Raw genomic sequence first — 14,141 nt, 5'->3', positions numbered from 1 at the left:
ATTATCAGAGAAGCAATAGGTCTATAGAGTTAGAATGTGTCTCGTGTTGCTCAACATGCTTTTCATGGTATAAGGAAGCGTGGGTTTATTTGAGAAGGTATTTTATTTATCCTGAGAGTGTAAAGTTTTCTTCCTTTTTTTTTTAAAGCAGGGTCTCACCCTGTTACCTAGGCTGGAGTGCAGTGGCATGATCATAGCTAACTGCAGCCTCAATCTCCCATGCTCAAGCAATCCTCCCGCATCCAGAGTAGCTGGGACTACAGGCGCATGCCGCCACATCCAGGTTTTTTTTTTTTTTTTAATTTTTTTAGTAAAGACAAGGTCTTGCTATGTTGTCCAGGCTGGTCTTGAACTCCTGAGTTCAAGCGATCCTCCTGCCTCGGGCTTCCAAAGTGCTGGGATTGTGGGTGTGAGCCACTGCACCTGGCCTCTTCTATATTTTTTTTAATTGTTAAAAGAAAAAAGTAAGGCTGGGTGCGGTGGCTCATGCCTGTAATCCCAGCACTTTGGGAGGCTGAGGTGGGCAGATCACCTGAGGTCAGGAGTTCGAGACCAGCCAGGTCAACATGGTGAAAACCTGTCTCTACTAAAAATAAAAAAAGTTAGCCAGGCATGATAGTGGGCACCTGTAATCTCAGCTACTTGAGAGGATGAGGTGGGAGAATCGCTTGAACCCAGGAGGTGGAAGTTGCAGGGAGCAGAGATTATGCCACTGCACTCCAGCCTGGGCGACAAGAACCAGACTCCATCTCAAAAAAAAAAAAAAAAAAAAAAAAGTAGCAAAAAATTCAAACATAGAAGCATATAGACTAAAAACATACCTCAGGTCACATACCTCTTTTCAGAGGTAACCCTTTCAAACACTCTGGATTATATACCTTCAGATCTGTTGAGATGCACATGTACATAGTTAGCATATACAGTACCTATGAGATGCCAGGCAAATAGTTTTGCTTTTGTTGTATTTTTTAACCTAAATGTTATCATACTATATATACCTCTCTGCAACTAGTTTTCTTCACTTAACATTAGACTTAATATGAGTGGGCATTTAAGTATTTTTAGTGTAGGGAGCTTTGGATAAGGAAGAAAGGAGAGGAAATATTAAAAGCACTCGAAATCCTATCAAACTATAAAGTTAAAATAAGATCAAATTTTAGCCTCAATTTTTAATCCATATACATAAAGCTTCAGAATCTATCTTCTACTTAAAAATAAGTTCCTATGCAATTTGACTGAACTTAAAAAGAGCACGTAACAAGCTGTTCAGAGAAATGTTCACTCTTCAAGCTCTGTAGTAGTAATTTAAGGGTATCTAAGTTTACGTACTTCTACTTGCTTTTTATCCATTCCTCACAGATCATATATAGGTCACACACCCCTTTTACTACCTATATGCCCATCCTGCCACCTCTAAGACATAAAGTTCCATAGCCAGAGATATGGGACTGGTGAAATGAAGATGGCTTATGATGAGACCTGCTACCTTCTTAAAATTGCAACCACTGCACCTTTTCTGGAAGCCAGATCAAGTTTCAAGTAGGTACAATATTTCAAACCTCTGTAACTCAGGTATCTGTAAAAAGCTGTGAGGAATCATGTTCAGCATATATCTAGATACAAAAAGCAATGTATGCACAAATATACTTATTAATGTGTTACTTCTAATTTGAATGCCTAGTAAAAAAAGGAGTTGTTAAGGTAAATCTATGCCCCAGAATTCACTGTCACATGGCAGTGAATTAAAAATTATATTTCTGAATGGAAACTACCGAAGTGGGAAAATGTTCAAGATGGAGAGCCAAATAAATAAACACAGGATACAAAATTATGTTAGAATTATATAAAACAAATCCACGCCACAACCTTATTCAAAAGGTGGGGGGAAAAAGATGAAAAAAATACACGAAAATGTTGACCCAAGCCCGTTTTAAGTAGGATGAAATTTCTATGTCTATAGTCATTTTTGTAGGATTCAGAAAGACATTTAATAATCAACCATAGAGTAAGAGCCAGAGGGATAGGTATTATTTCCAAAAAACCAAAACTTTCTATTAATAAGAGTAGTTCAAGAATGAAACAAACTTGTTCGGAGAATGAGTACCCATATTAAAGCAGGAACAGGATGCTACTGAGGACAGTAGAGTAGTGAAAAGAGCATAGGCCTGGGATCAGACAGACCTGGCTTCTTATCTAGCTTTCCCACTTTTGGGAACTTGCTTATCCTCATTGACCCTAAGTTTCCCGAACTGTGAAGGTAGGAATAACAATACCTCAAATACAATATCATATATGAGGATTCACAGAGGCAATGTGTAAAATGTATGGTGCTTGGCATGTAATAATGAAAGTAACAGTGGATGTTGTAATGGTGGCAATGTTTATTTAAGCATCAGGGTAAGTTTGACTTGATAACCTTAAAATTTCCTTCCAAATAAGAGTCCATTAGAAAGCCAGTAGTTAATCTATAAAAACTTTCAAGTATTAAATAGTCCAGGCTTGAAATAATGATATAAAAAGCGTAGAAGTTCCAAGGACCCTTTCTTATCTAGATGAACAGCAGTTTTACCATCAGCAACCAAAATTAATACAACTACATAGAAGATCAATATGATAGGCACATCTATAGCTATAGTCACAATTCAATTGAGTAAAAATACATATTCTTTTATTAACATAAAGCACTACAACAAATAAGAGCACTTATAGCATTTTAATGCACATTTATTCATTCAACAAACATTTATTGAGTACCTTTGGTATACCAGGAACTGTATAAAGTATTGATCATCAGCAGTAGCACAAATTTTCTGTAATATCAAGGAAACATCATTTGAGGAAGTTTTACTTTTCCTAAATCAGTGATTCCATTCAACATGTATTCTGTAAAGTGCCCACTCTACAGAAGAAGGCATCATGCTGTAGTAGAAAGAACAAGTGCTCTGGGTCAGAGGCATCACAGTGTGAATCCCATTGCCTCCATGTTTATACTCCTATGTTCCCCCTATAGAGCTGGAAGCTAAACAAATGAAAGCTGAACAAATGCTGTGTCTAATTTTTAATTCTAACACAACAGTTTTTAGGCTGACCTAGAATTGTAGTTTAAGTAACATTACTATGCAAATGTCCAAGTTCTGAGTAAAACTGATTTTAGGCAGAGTAACTTATGATAGCAATCATTCACACATTAGCACCAGCAACTTTGTCCTTGTTACACCTCATTCAGAAAGGCTTTTTTCTTTTTTCTTAAATTTTAATTATTATTATTATTTTTTTGAGACAGGGTCTCACTCTGTTACCCAGGTTGGCATGCCATCACAGCTCACTGGGCTCAAGCAATCCTCCCACCTCGCACCTTCTGAATAGCTAGCACTACAGGCATACGCCACCATGACTGGCTAATTTTTGTATATTTTTTGTAGAGATGAGGTCTTGCTATGTTGCCCAGGCTGGTCTCGAATTCCTGGGCTCAAGCAATCCTCCCACCTCAGTCTCCCAAAGTGCTGGGATTACAGGTATAAGCCACTGTGCCCAGCCCAGAAAGGCTTTAAGAAGGATTAATACACCAAAAAGAGGTAGAGGCGTATGGGGCAGGGGAGGAGGGATCTAAATTCCTGTGAGACTTTTAGCTTATCTCTTGAAGATAATTTTTTCATTAAAAATTTTTGAGGCCAGGCACAGTGGCTCACACCTGTAATCCCAGCACTTCGGGAGGTCGAGGCGGGTGGATCACGAGGTCAGGAAATCGAGACCATCCTGGCTAACACAGTGAAACCTCATCTCTACTAAAGGCACAAAAAATTAGTCAGGCGTGGTGGCGGGTGCCTGTAGTCCCAGCTACTCAGGAGGCTGAGGCAGGAGAATGGCAGGAACCCAGGAGGCGGAGCTTGTCAATCTAGTCTTATTTGATAAATGTGTTCCCTAAGTTATACTGTGTAAGCTATTTCAGTAAATTTCTCACTGACATAGTAAGATTTCAGAAATATTTTTCCTCATTGCTAGATCTGTTAAATTGGAAATAACAGTTTTGCTGAAAGTTTCTCTTGCTCCAGCCTTGGTAAATGATAATTTAAGGGTCTATAAACAAGCATATTCGATGAATAAAGAAGTAACTTAAAGGAATTTAAAAGTGTTTCTGTGAGGCAAATAATCACCCTTTAAATTGTGTCATAGACTTGCAGCACCAATGAGGCATTTGAAGAAGATTTGCTTAGTCTCAGTGAAAGTCTAGAGAGCCTAGCATCACAGTCCCAATTCAGCACCCCAATCTCTGACTGACTTACAATTACCTCTGGATCTCAAGGAGATTTACATATGTATGTTTCCTTTTACCTATTTCTATGTCTTATAGGTCGAATGTATGTACGCATATGGATTTGAGGATTACAGAGTATTTTAAAAGTCTAAAATGTAATGAAAGGATTCTTACATTTTAACATCAGAATATCAGAATGTATTGAATACTCATAATGTTCCTAACACTGGATAAAACATTGAAATGGAGGGTGGAGAAGGATGGTGTACAATAGAGATAACTGTATATGAGGAATTAAATTTGAAACCAAGAAACAATTTGAGGAGTTTAATAAACTATATTGAGGCCAGGTGAGGTGGCTCGTACCTGTAATCCCAGCACTTTGGGAGGCTGAGGTGGGTGGACCACCTGAGGTCAGGAGTTCAAGACCAGCCTGGCCAACATGGTGAAACCCCGTCTTTACAAAAATACAAAAATCAGCTGGGCATGATAGCGGATGCCTGGAATCTCAGCTACTTGGGGGGTGCGAGGCAGGAGAATCACTTGAACCTGGGAGGCAGAGGTTGCAGTGAGCTGAGATTGAGCCACTGCACTCCAGCCTGGGCAACAGAGCAAGACTCCATCTCAAATATAAAAATAAAAATAACTATACTGAATAAAGTTCAGCAAGGGTTTAGAAGAAAAGCATTAATTATACCAAAATAGTAGGCTTTAGGAAGGATGCAGGATTTGAGTAAAGCCTTGATGAATGAGTAGGATAAACAGAAAGCAAGGGTGAGGCATTTCAAGTATTTATATAGATGTGTATGTAAATAGTTGACAAGGGTACACAGTAGCTTGGCTGGAAATGTAATGGGAGGGAAGGTATATTTGCTTTACTGGACTGGTAGATGAAGGTTATCAAAGTACAGTAAATGACAACTGTAATACAATAATAATGTGAATAGCTAACATTTGTTATTTCTTACTATATGCCAGGCTCTATTCCAGGCAGATGTATAAGGAGATGTATATATCTCTCACACATATATTACATATATACATATGGATATATGCAATATATATGTGTGCATATCTCACACACATATATTGCATATACACACGTATGGATATATATACATGTATGTGTGTATATGTGCATATATGTGTATATATGCATATATAGGTATCATTTTGTATATGTATGCATATGTAAGAATCATTTTAGCATTTAATCTTCCTAACAAACCCCACAAAGTAGATGCTGCTATAAGACACATTTTCAAGATTAAACAACAGAGGCATACAGTGTTATATAACCTTTGTAATATCACAAAGAGAGGACTTCGTGGGATTAGAACACAGGCAATGACTCTAGAGCCCAAGATCATGACCTTAAAGATTTTGCCATCTATAAAAATAACGTCACATTGGTAAAATTCTTTCCTAGAATACCATCTTGCAGGGCATAGGGTCCAATCTCTATTACATTCTCTTGGTTTCTCCTTGAAACTTCCAAGAATAACCAGTTGTAGAGGCTCCCAAAAATAAGAGATTTTATTTCAATGCACTTAAGTGACAAATATGATCAAGTTTAGAAAATTTTATTCACTATCTGCACTAGTGGCTGTGCATTAGACTCCAAATTCAGTATTTAGTACGGGAAGTTCTGCAATAATAACTGGGTTATATCCTAAAACTTTATTTTTAATTTATTTGGAACTTGAAACACATATTCCCATAGAAACAATAATATAAATGGTGGCTTAGTTTTATACCCACATCTTAAAGACATAATGGAGCTGTATATTAAGCCTAACAGTGCAGTAGTATTACTTGTATCATTAGCACTGACAAGAGATCCAAGGAGCAGTGTGACATAGCAATGCCTACTGTACTGAAGCCTCAAAGACAGGGACAAGGCTTAATGGCCTTTGTGTTCCTTGTGCCTAGCACACTCTTCCCACATAGTTGACACTTAATACGTGCTTGTCAAGTGAAGGAAATAAAAAAGAACCCAGAGGGCATATACTGTTTGTTTGAATACAAACTCTACCACTAGGTTTAGCTATGCGGGAACTTCTTTACTTCTTTAAGCCCATTTTCTCATCTATAAAATTGGGATAATCATACTTCTCACAGGACTCTTACATAAATTAGAGATGACAAATGTTCCTTTGCCTTTTCAATCCAAGCACAGTACAATTTTTAAAAAATTAATGTCATAATTATAGTTTATAGAATTTTATGAAATGATCAAGTTCAACCCACTGCTTTACAGATCAAAAAGCAAACTGAGGGCCTAAGAGATTAAGTGGTATGTTCAAAGTCACATTTAGTTTAGTTTTAGTGGCTGTCAGGATAAGACCTTGGTCTCCTCAATCCTGGTCTAGGGCTCTTCATACTACTCTAACTGCAGCCTACACATATAGCATCACCTGGCTGGCTGTTTTCTCCTTTGAAACAATTATGTTTTGCTGAAATACAGTAGTTGTTCAAATTTGCAAGGGTTGTTTGCATCTACACAAAATGGCCTCAGATCAGACTATTATGCTTTTGGAGATTGTGCTTTGTTGGCTGGTTAGTATTTTTCTGTCTCTTTACTTGCAAGCCAACAACTGTCACTTCCTAAAGGTGTGCTGATCTTCTGTGGCCCACCATTTCAATCTCTTCTTGGCTGTGAAATTAGACAAAAACTCATTGAAAATTGAATCTACATATCCATTCATCCTCAAGAGGGAGCACAGCATCTTCTGAAGACCTAAGGAAATGCTCATAAGATGTAAAGTTTTAATTCCTGAATTTTGTTGACAGGTGATCAAATTTCCTTCCTCTTTTGCATCAGGCCAAAGCACTGGATAGCTGAGGTTGCCAACCATATAACTTACAAATAAGTGAGATGTTCCTGTAGTTCAGTTGCATTATAGTTCTAAGAAATGAACTTATCCACACAGAAAGCAGAAGGAACACAGTGGCTTCTGGAATATTCCCCTCTCCCTCCAGAAGTAGAGGAGGAAAAGTACATTTTAATCCATTCATGCTAAAGAGGCAGCACAGCATCTTCTGACCACCAGAGGGCACTGTGTAAACAGTAGGCTCTTTCAGCCAAATGTGCTTCACCAGGAAATCTCTTATTGCCCATAGCATTAGTATTCTTAGGGTCCGTTTTGTAGGACTTCTGTTTGAAAGTACTAATTCTGTGGAATCTGATTTTGTCTGGAACCCACTTAAAAATGCCCCTCCCCCATATTCTGTCTCAGCTGCCACCACTATGTACCAATCACCTAGACTCCCTGGGAGCTGCCTAGAACCTCTCCCTCATAATCAACCATTAAGTGTTGCCAATTTTCCCATTAAATATTTCACAAATCTGCCCATCTACTCCATCCCTACCTTTCCTGTTCTCGTAAGGCCTCTATTATCACTCCTGAGTTATTAAAATAGGCTCCTCAACCAGTCCCTCAAATCCTTCACTCTCAGGTAATTTTTTTCCTTCCAAGAGCAATGCCGTTTTGAAGATGATTCATGAAGAAGAAAAATCATATCACACTATTCTACCATGGTTCCCCTCACATATCCTCAGGCTAAAGTATAAAATCATTATTGAGGCATACAAAGCCCCCCATGCCCACCCATCTAGTCTTACATGTTTAGCTAGTGCCTGCTTCCAAACTTCATGTTCAAGCAACATAAAACTGCTTGTCACCACCTTCACCCTCCTCCACACACACCCAGCATACTTCATGAATTTCTTACCTCCCCTCCAGTTTTACTCATACCAATAGGTTCTTTAGGTCTGAACCTCCCACGTATCATTTAAAAATCAGTTTATCACCTCCTGCAGAAAGCCTTTGTAACACCTTCCTCTCCCACTATTTTAGGTTTTGATCTCATTGTGTATTATTTCTCTATTTTGCACTTTTTACACTGTATTTTAATAATCAGAACAGCTACATAAAGTAGGCATTAAAGCACAAACTAACCAGACTGCCTGGGTTCAAATTCTGGCTCTGCCACTTATTGTGTGACCTTGAGTAGGCTGCTTAGTCAATTTGTGCTTCACTTCTGTCATCTATGAAGGGATGGTAATCCTTTCTACCTCTTAGGAGTTATTGTTAAGTAGTATCTCTCAGGGAGTAAAATGCTAAATAAGAATTGGTTATAATTATGTGTTGGTCTCCCCCATGAGATTGTGAACAACTCTGAGACAAGGACTTTGGCTTTTTCATTTCTCTGGAATATTAAGTATTCAGTAAATGTTACTAAACGAATAACTGGTGAGGCAGCTCTATGATGATGGGAGGGATTACCCAGTTTCCTTCTTTGAGCAGATTCTATACATTTTTTTTTCTTGAGACAAAGTCTCACTCTGTCACCTAGGCTGGAGTGCAGTGGTGCAATCTCAGTTCACTGCAAGCTCTGCCTCCCGGGTTCACACCATTCTCCTGCCTCAGCCTCCCGAGCAGCTGGGACTACAGGCACCCACCACTATGACCACACCTGGCTAATTTTTTTCTGTATTTTTAGTAGAGACGGGGGTTTCACCATGCTGGCCAGGTTGGTCTCCATCTCCTGACCTTGTGATCTGCCTGTCTCAGCCTCCCAAAGTGCTGGGATTACAGGCGTGAGCCACCACACCCAGCCAGATCCTACACATTTTTAAAAAAATTGTATTGTTTCCAATTTTGTGGCACCAGTTTTAATTCAAACCAAAATCCTGAAAACATCACAATCATATAATTAAACTTCAACAAAATGAAACCAATAAAAAGTATCATAAAATGTATGTTCATTCTAAGAAACTTAACTCCATTTTTAAGCCTTAAGATTCCCCCTCATCCCAAATAACCTAACACCTCAAAAGTCTTGCCATTTCACACATGCTGTTCCTTTGCTTCAAACCTTTTCAATGTCTAGCTCACCCTGTTTGGGAAGTATTTTTTCTTTTCTTTTTTTTTGAGACAGGGTCTGGCTCTGTCATCCAGGCTGGAGTGCAATGGGGCAATTTCGGCTCACTGCAAACTCCGCCTCCCAGGCTCAAGCGTTCCTCCCACCTCAGTCTCTCGAATAGCTGGGACTACAGGCATGCGGCACCACGCCCAGCTAACTTTTGTATTGTTTGTAGAGACAGTGTTTCGCCATGTTGGCCACGCTGGTCTCAAACTCCTGAGATCAAACAATCCGCCTGCCTAGGCCTCCCAAGGTGCTGGGATTACAGGGGAGAGTCATTGTGCCTGGCCTCTTTGGGAAGTTTTTTCTGATCTTAGGGTGAGGCAGATGCCTCTCTTCCGTGCTGCCAAAACAGCCTATACATACAACTATATGGTACCAATAATGCATCATCCAAACTGTGATGCTCTATTACACACTTAAGGCAGGTATTGCAATTATTTGGCTCCCCTGCTTTACTGTAAGCTCCTTGACACCAGGGCAGTATCTCATTCATTACTAAATGTCTGACATTTAGTTGATATTTGATGAGTTTTTGAATGAATACATGTTTAAACACGGAAGTTTTATTTTGCTTATCAATTTTTTGTTTATTTCAATCATGGCAACTTTTACATAGTAGTTGAAAATTTACAAAGCATTTTCCCATATATTAATACAACTGATCTCATAACCATCCTGAGATAGGTATTTTTATTATCTTCATTTTGTAAATGAAACAGGTTCAGTGGTTGACTTCCCCGAAACTGCTTATCTTCTAAGTAGAAGCTGAGACTCTTGATTCAAAGCCCTAAGTTTCAGTTTGTGTAAACCAGACAACACTCTTCTAAATATGACTATTAGCTGAAGTGCCCCTTTGGAACATTCTAAGCCTCCCTGAGTCACCTTTTTCACGAATCTAAAAGCTCTCATCATTCTCTCACTGCCCCATCTTGCAGGAAGGTCCTGTCCCTTCCCTAAATCCCCTTCCATCTGCTAACTCCCCACTGTCCACCAGAGCATGCCTCTTCTAATACTTCAAAGTGGGGATGGAGCTCTTCAGTTATCTCTAAAAAGGACTGCATGCATCTCATATAGACAAAAGAAAATCTGGTTAATAATTCTTTAATCTTCAAATTTTATTTTGAAAACAATTTTAAATTCAAAGACAGAATAGTATAAAAACCACCCATGTCCCCAACAGCCTCAAATAACCAATGTTGTAATTAACTTTCTATGTACTATTTTGGGGCTCTGTTTTTAGATCATCATCAACTTCTTCACAGTTCATTCTTAAATACACATCTAAGGAGTGAGTCCCCGCCGCTTCCTCCCCAATATCAGTCTCTTCCATGCCACATCTGAAAACAGCAGTCATTGACCCCTTTCTTCTAATTTCCTTTCCATATGTTCAGCATGCAATCTTTGGTGCTGATCAAGAGGAACCCCATCGTATATCAGCATAGGGATATACTGGCGGTGGTCTTCATGGCAAGTATACCCACTCCTTCCTAATTATAAATTATGAAACTATAAAGCTGAGGGTTTGCTTTTGTTTTGATGTGTTTGCCTGCTGTAAATCAATCCATCAGAGGCTGGGCAACAACATTAACATAAACAAAGTATGAAAAATAGTCCACCATGATACGGTAAGTATTTAATAAGGACAAACCTAAAATAGCAGCCCAGTTACTTAATCAAATAATTTTAAATCAGCCCAGTGCAAAACACTCCCCTTTCCTTTACTTGGCAATTCTTACCAACCTGAGTAACGTGAATAGAGAACATGAGTCCATGAATCACCACAGGCCATCCCCAGGCAGAGTGAGGCACACACAGCAGCACAGCTGTAACCAGGTTTTTTTTTTTTTTTTTTTTTTTTTTTTTTGAGACTGAGTCTGGCTCTGTCGCCCAGGCTGGAGTGCAGTGGCCGGATCTCAGCTCACTGCAAGCTCCACCTCCCGGGTTTACGCCATTCTCCTGCCTCAGCCTCCCCAGTAGCTGGGACCACAGGCGCCCGCCACTTCGCCCGGCTAGTTTTTTGTATTTTTTAGTAGAGACGGGGTTTCACCGTGTTAGCCAGGATGGTCTCGATCTCCTGACCTCGTGATCCGCCCGTCTCGGCCTCCCAAAGTGCTGGGATTACAGGCTTGAGCCACCGCGCCCGGCTGTAACCAGGTTTTAAACAAGGAATTGACTGTACACAGTGATTCTCTCTGGGGAGTGGGAGTCAAAATGACTTTCATTTTTGTATTTTATATACTTCAGTACAGGCTGAATTTTTGCAAAGAGCATGGATTTTATAATAAAAAATTACTTACATTTTGAGAAAAAAGACATGAATAACCCTTAATTTGGTTCATATAAGAATATGAGAAAAAACAATTTCCGTTTTAGCATGAGATACTAGCACGGAAGAAAATGTCAGGAGAAAACATTCTGTAGAGACCAAAGTGACCTCTCAAGAAGATGTTTCTCAAATATATCTCAATTTTTTGGGAAGACAACAGATTGCAGCTTATTAACAAAAATCTACGGGAATTTTTCTGTATTTCTGTATCAACAGTTTCCTCTCCTTTGCACCAGAAGGTGAAGAGCAAAGGCTTAGTGCTTTTCCTGGCTAGAGGGCAAGTCTGAAAGCAGGTACTTCTTTTCTCCTGCACATTAGAAAGGGAAATGATGCTACAAATAAAACGAGATACTCTTAAAAAGGTCCATGAACTATATCTTCCCCAGAGCCTGGCAAAAGAGGAGAATGAGGAAGCAGTACAAAAATTTAGAAGTGTTAAAGTGAGATCAAAGCACAAGGTCAAGAGCAAGTGGCTGTGACTGCGCTCATGCCCTGCTAAGGCCCTGGTTAAATATGGTTTCTCTTTTCTCTGACAATGATACACCAGTCCCTTCCCCACAAAAAACTCGAAAAAGTAGGCCATCATATTAGGAGTGGGAAGAATAGAAAGGCTTCAGGAAAGACTGCTCTACCCGAGTTATTCAATACCATGAAAATGTGGTATTAATGGAGAAAGACTGCTCATAAAATGAATGTAAGAGGTTAACTGAAGGCTCTACTGTAGACGTTGTGTCTACTAACCTTTGTAAAAGCATTTCACCTCCACCAGGCTTCAGTTTCCTGGTTTTTGTTGTTGTTGTTTGTTTTTTGGAGACGGAGTCTCACTCTTGTTGCCCAGATTGGAGTGCAGTGGCGCGATCTCGGCTCACTGCAACCTCCGCCTCCCGGGTTCAAGCGATTCTCCTGCGTCCGCCTTCTCAGTAGCTGGGATTACAGGTGCCCGCCACCACGCCAGGCTAATTTTTGTACTTTTAGGAGAAATGGGGTTTCGCCATGTTGGCCAGGCTGGTCTTGAACTCCTGACCTCGGGTGATCCACCCGCCTCGGCATTTGGGATTACAGGCGTGCGCCACTGCGTCCGGCCCAGTTTCCTGTTTCTTTAAGAGGAGTAAGCCGCTTTCTAGCTCCCAAAGTCATCCAGTTATTATTGAGACTTTATTAGATATCCAGCAAGTGATTCAAAAGCAAAGTTTTGAGGTTCTGAGCAAATGATGGCCAGCCATCATTCAAGCCTCATCTTTTTGTACTCAATTTTCCCCGTTTCTCCACATCATATCTATCTGCACTGATAAAATTTCATAGAATCTAATTTCTCCGTTTCAAAGAAGACTGTGATTGCTCTGTAAATTACAAGAACTGCATCCTTCACCAAATCTGCTTCAGAGTGCCTCCAACTTCAACTCAAGACATTGATCCTAGGTTGCCTCAAAAAGCCTCGGACCATTCCTTGGGTTCGAGTGTCAAAGGGAACACTGTTCTTGTAGTGATACATACCGTATGGAAACACTAACACCAATGAAGAATCTGCGTGCACCGCCACACTGAAACTCGATTTAAGAACATTATCACACACATACAAATGTCCTATCCCCGGAAAACGTCAAGGATTTTCATCAACCTCTTCCTGATGCGCCCAATTTAGAAAATGTCATGTCAACCCTTCAGATCATGTACACGCGTTGCTTAGGTAGAAAGGGAGACTGGGTGGGGTGGCTGAGCTCAGACCTTGCCTACATACTTTAGTAGTAAACGACTCCCGATCTGCATCCAACATATTTACCGAACTTCTAAGTAAGCGCCCACCGCTGCAAGCGAAAGCACTTCCTTCCCAGGAAACAGATCTTTTCCACTTAAAATTCCCAAACTCAGACCTTCCACTTTTTACTGAACAAAAAGCGTGTGTGCCGGCGAGAGGGGGTGGGAAACAGCGTAGCAAGAATTTGCGGCTCTTACGCCTCCTCCCTCGGAGCGCGCCCAAGTCTGCAGCCTCGGGCTCCGGGACACTTCCCCTCCCACCCGCCGCGGAGCCGCAGCTGTAAGTTGAGAGAAGCGGGCTCCAGGCACGTCAATCAACCGGGTTCTCCCGCCTCCCGTCTACACCTCCCCTCCCCCCCTCGAAAAAAATAAAGGCAGAGAAAGAAAGAAAAGAAGGTAACTAATTTGGGAACTAGTCTCCGTAAGGGCTTTGCCTCCGACTCAGGGAGGCCGCACGCCCGGGACCTGACGCGCCGGCAACAAGCAGGCGGCCTGGCAGCCGCCCGTCACCGGGTCCTTGCAACGCGTCCGCCGCGCTCCGGCTCCCCGCACGGGTCGGCGCCGCTCCGGCCCCGCACTCCGCCAGGCCCGCGGCCCGTCGCCCTCCGGCCCGGGCGAAAGTTGCGCAAATAGCCCCACAACTGGCAAATACTTACCGGCCGCAGCAGGAACCAGAGCTGCGGAGATTTTAGGGAGTTTAAGGCAAATCAGCCACGGCAAAGGCGGGCGGAGGCGAAGGGGCCGCGAGCTGCAGTGGCGGCGGCGCTCGGCGCTCGGCGCTCGGGTTGGGCTGCGCGGAGAGGCTCTGGCTCTGCCAGGGACTGTGCTGCAACAAAGGACTTCCGCTGCCGCACAGCCGCGCCTGCCGCACCG

The 14,141-nt window shown here is 41.2% G+C and overlaps 1 protein-coding gene and 1 long non-coding RNA gene across 6 annotated transcripts in view; one reads left to right on the top strand and one right to left on the bottom strand.

The window, feature by feature from the left end:
• ZBTB1 (zinc finger and BTB domain containing 1) overlaps positions 1-14,141 on the bottom strand; it is a 29,137-nt gene that overhangs the window by 13,988 nt on the left and 1,008 nt on the right. For 2 of the 5 annotated variants that reach the window (XM_015143886.3, XM_015143883.3), the window contains exon 1: positions 13,925-14,101. The gene's annotated coding sequence lies outside the window, so the exon portion shown is untranslated. Of the gene's footprint in view, positions 1-835; positions 887-2,754; positions 2,920-12,254; positions 14,102-14,141 lie in introns of those variants that run through there. The other 3 variants (XM_077941127.1, XM_015143884.3, XM_077941128.1) reach the window with 3 other exon arrangements.
• On the top strand, positions 3,232-9,084 carry LOC144330283 (uncharacterized). The gene is made up of 3 exons (XR_013396322.1): positions 3,232-3,515; positions 3,737-4,632; positions 8,877-9,084. It is a non-coding gene; the product is annotated as an uncharacterized LOC144330283 (long non-coding RNA).

The sequence above is a fragment of the Macaca mulatta genome, chromosome 7, assembly GCF_049350105.2.
Source record: "Macaca mulatta isolate MMU2019108-1 chromosome 7, T2T-MMU8v2.0, whole genome shotgun sequence".
In the NCBI taxonomy this organism is placed as follows: Eukaryota; Metazoa; Chordata; class Mammalia; order Primates; family Cercopithecidae; genus Macaca; species Macaca mulatta.
The sequence above is the reverse complement of the archived record's forward strand: the minus strand, read 5'-3'. Positions and strand labels throughout refer to the sequence as shown.